The 3,977-nt window shown below is 41.2% G+C and overlaps 1 protein-coding gene across 3 annotated transcripts in view; it reads right to left on the bottom strand.

Moving 5' to 3' along the window:
- Window positions 1-3,977, bottom strand: part of AP3M1 (adaptor related protein complex 3 mu 1 subunit) — a 55,885-nt gene that overhangs the window by 50,292 nt on the left and 1,616 nt on the right. The gene's annotated exons all lie outside the window — the stretch shown is intronic.

Here is a 3,977-nt window from a genome sequence, read left to right as displayed (position 1 = left end):
TTCTGTTGTTAGAGGTTTAAACCAGTCTCTGATCACTTAAACTGGTTTACATGTAACTTCTGTCCTTAGCCCTTCATGTGTTTGGATGAGTGTTGTCATCAAGTCAATACTAGAGTTCTCTAGCTGTTTTGTTGCAAGTGGTAGCAGACTGGGCCTGAGGCGAATGAGTGAGGCTCAGAGAGGGAAGGTCCCAGGGAGCGGGGGGGAGGGGGGAGGCCCCCCATTCTGTTTGCTCTGTTGTCATTGCCTCCAGGGAGCAGGGTGGGGCTCTCTCAATCCCCTGCTGCATCCCCTGTATCCCCACCATCATGGGGATGACATGTATCCCCACCATCATGACAGGCGTGCCACCTGTCAGAATGCTTCTTTGCACAGACAGACACGACAGACACCGAGTGAAAGAGCGATGTTTGGAATGGAAATAGCAAGACTATTTTGAGCAAAATATGAGTAATGATATTACAATATGTACAAGAAATCTAAGCAACTGGTCACCTTTCCTACCCCAAGGCAAAAAAAAACTGGGGATGTAGATTACTACTGCATGCAAGGAGAAAAATACAAAATATTCCAGTAAACAAACTGTCTGAAAAGCTGGTCTGGCTTTTTGTTTCTTGGATTAATCAGAAGAAACTTTTTCTTTCACATTTAAAATTACTGCTATTTAGATTCTACTGAATTGTAATTGGACTGTCTGCAGGCAGGGCTGTCAGCTAGATTCTTCTTTTTATGCATGGTAAAAAAGAAAACATAACACATCCCAAGTCTAACAAACTGCAACACTAATTTGGTAAATGCCAATTAATGCCTTATTCCAGACTGAAAACTGCTTTAAGTGGTACCTTTGTAAAATTAAATGACAGGTTTCCCTACCTACCAACTTGCTTCAGGCTTTTAAAATGAGCTGCTATAAAGTTGGCAGTCACCAACCCATTCTTTATTAGACAGGTTCAGCAAAATCCTAGTGCACATACTTTCAAGTGGGGTAGCACGGGGGGATACAGGGAGAGAAACAGAATAAACATGGCTAAAACTTAAATGAGGGTTTAATTTGGCTTCTTCCAGCCCTTACTTCCATAAATGGCAGTTGGAACCTAACACTTTATTTTCACCCTCCTATCTAGGACTCTGGCTTCTGTCTCCAAAACAGACATTCATAATTGTTCAACATGTGGCTACTTGTAGGAAGAGTTCTAATGGAGGAACTAAATGCGACTTCACTAGTGCATAGGATTAATATTGGCTTTCTGCATAGGCCAGCTACATCCATTGTAAATATGGATTGCCACCTTAAGCCCAAAGGAGGCAGTTTAATATTTATCCAGCATTTTCATTTGGGTACAGAGACAGATATCAGCTTTGGCCAGTTGTTCACAGACTCATTTGTTAGTGCTCCAAGGAGCAAAGCACTAAATGTTAAAGACTATGTCCAATGTGTTAAATTAGAACAAACAAATAAAAACATTTTTATAAATGGAAGAGGCTGCATGCTATTATCTGACTTCCAGTAAGCAGGTTTATCATTCCCATTCATTTTATAATTATTACTATTTTTAGCTGTTAAACAGATAAATTTGAATGTTCAGTTTACAACCTGCTTGAAAGCCAGCTTTTCCTTTCCAGTATTTTACTTCTTCTTTTAGATCTGTACTTTCAATAGCTTTGAGATCACCATTTCATTATGTTTGACTGAATGCAGGCCACCATCTCCTCTAAACCATTGCGGGCAGGGGCAGGGGGGGGAAGAGAGAGAGAGAGCCTACCTCTTAAATTGATTTTTAGCCCTTAAGCTATTCTGTTTTTGACTTTGTAAGATTCAGAATGCACTGTATTAAGAAACATTTAGTCATGCAAATGCATTGCTGAACTTGAAGAGTCCATTTTTCCTGTCCACATACATAAATGATTCAGTAATAAGACAGGAAGACCATTCACCCCAAGTTATTAGCATTCGGTTTTTTAAAGCTGTTTTCTACAATCAATACCTCTGAACTACAACCAATAGACAAATTATTTCCCCTATAAACAATTTATTTCCTTAGTGCACTGGACAGCTCTTTGATTAATCAGTTTGTATTAATCAGTTGTACTGTATTTGTATTACTGTTGTTTGCTTAACTCTTTCATGTAACAACATGGAAAAACATTACAATCTCCAACTCCTTTCAAAGCCAATAAGAGGACACAGGAAAAGGCATGCTATCAAAGTTAAATAACATCTATTACATTATTACAGACAGTGTTTAATTATAATGACTGTAAACCCTTAAGCAGATATATTACTATTAAAGGTTTGATGCCAGTTTACACTGTTACTAATCATTACCTAGAACTTACTGAAAAGTTACAACTATGGTTATAAAAGGTGGCAAGAGAGCAGTATACACAGGCAGTGTGCAAGATGCTATACTGCATGCCAGCAACTTGCAACAATGCAGGTGCCTGCTGAGATAAACAAAGCTGCACATGAAAGCACAACAGAGGGAGATGGTTTTGTAGCTAGGGCACTGGGTGGAAATTTGGGAGATGCGGGTTCCACTCCTGGCTCTGCTTCAAACTTGCTATGTGAGGCAAGATCCAGTATGGTTCTGCAGGTGTCTAAACAAGATTCTGGTATAATTTAATTAGCCAAGTTTCAAACAGTAATTAAGTTTGGCCCTGCTCTACAAGCTCCAAAACCTCAGTAGATGTCCAAGTTCAAACCGTGCTTCCATTTTGGACTGCAAAATTACAAGGTCCTGCACTTAGCTTCTGAGCATAGCCAAATGTGAGACATTGACCATTATTGGGTATGCAAGGATGAACCCATCCCTAGAGACGCATTATATGTGCTCAGAGCATGCTTAACTCATACTTAGCTCAAAAACATTGGTGGTGGTGACTTTTTACCCAACAGCCAACATTTTTTTTAACCCAACATATCAGAGCATTTGCACAGCAATCAGGAACCCTGAATTTTAGGTCCTCTTTAGCCTGAGGGATTCAAATCCCCTTCTTAGGAGACTATTCTGCCACACTAAAGGATAAAGCTGGGTAAAACATTCTCTTCTCTTCCTCTTCTTCTCCTTCTCCACTGGGCATCCATCACAGGAGATATGAAGCCAGAAAGAGAACAAGAGGGAGACTGGCACTGTACACTAGTGGTTACAGCACTTCACTAATGGAAGGAAAACCCAGGTTGATCCCAGCACCCAGGATTCTTCATGCAGTTTGCATGCAAATATCATTGTCAAATAATAAGAACAAGACAATAACCTTGGGAATAGGGATTGGAACCTAGAATCCCTTTGCCCAGAGGAGCACTGTACCCTCAAGCCAGGGGCTAGGAACTTTGAAAGCCACACATCAGAACAACTCATCTCAAGTCCAGCATGCACCGGGTGGCTTCAGTGGCACATCAGCAGCAAGCGGGATTTGCCTGTGATGGGGTCAGGCAGCTGGGAGCTGGCACTAACTCCACTCTTCCTAACCCCTGACTCCACAGTTAGGGCACAACAAAGCTTCCAGCTGGGAACTGCATCCATGCTGCTGCTGTCACTTCTCCCCAGCCCCTTGTTCCCTGGCTGCGCTGAGGGTATAGCTTCCAGCTAGTAGGGAACTGTGCTGCAGTTGGGTTCTCCTTGATGTTGCTTCTCCCTGTTCCCAACAGACAAGCCTTCATAGAAACAAGCCAAGTGTTAACAAGGGGGATATGGTTCCTTGGTTTATTAACATGCCAAAACACAAAGCCAAGAATTCTAAGGACATAGTAGGCAACAGATTTAGTTTACTTTATGTTCCCACATCACAGGCTACATGAAACTTAGACTTAAAAGGCAATGGGTATACATTTAGTGGTCTCTACAACAGCTGGCACACCTTAAGTGTTTTGCAAACTAGGAAAAAAGGCCTTTCCTTGCCATCTAGACACCATGGACCATCTTGCTCCTATGAAATCCATATGGGGATGATAAAAAAAAAAAAAAAAAAAAAAAAAA

This window comes from Gavialis gangeticus, unplaced genomic scaffold (genome assembly GCF_001723915.1).
Source record: "Gavialis gangeticus isolate Ggan-Ray unplaced genomic scaffold, GavGan_comp1, whole genome shotgun sequence".
In the NCBI taxonomy this organism is placed as follows: domain Eukaryota; kingdom Metazoa; phylum Chordata; order Crocodylia; family Gavialidae; genus Gavialis; species Gavialis gangeticus.
Note: the sequence above shows the minus strand (reverse complement) of the source record. Positions and strands in the feature narration are given on the sequence as shown.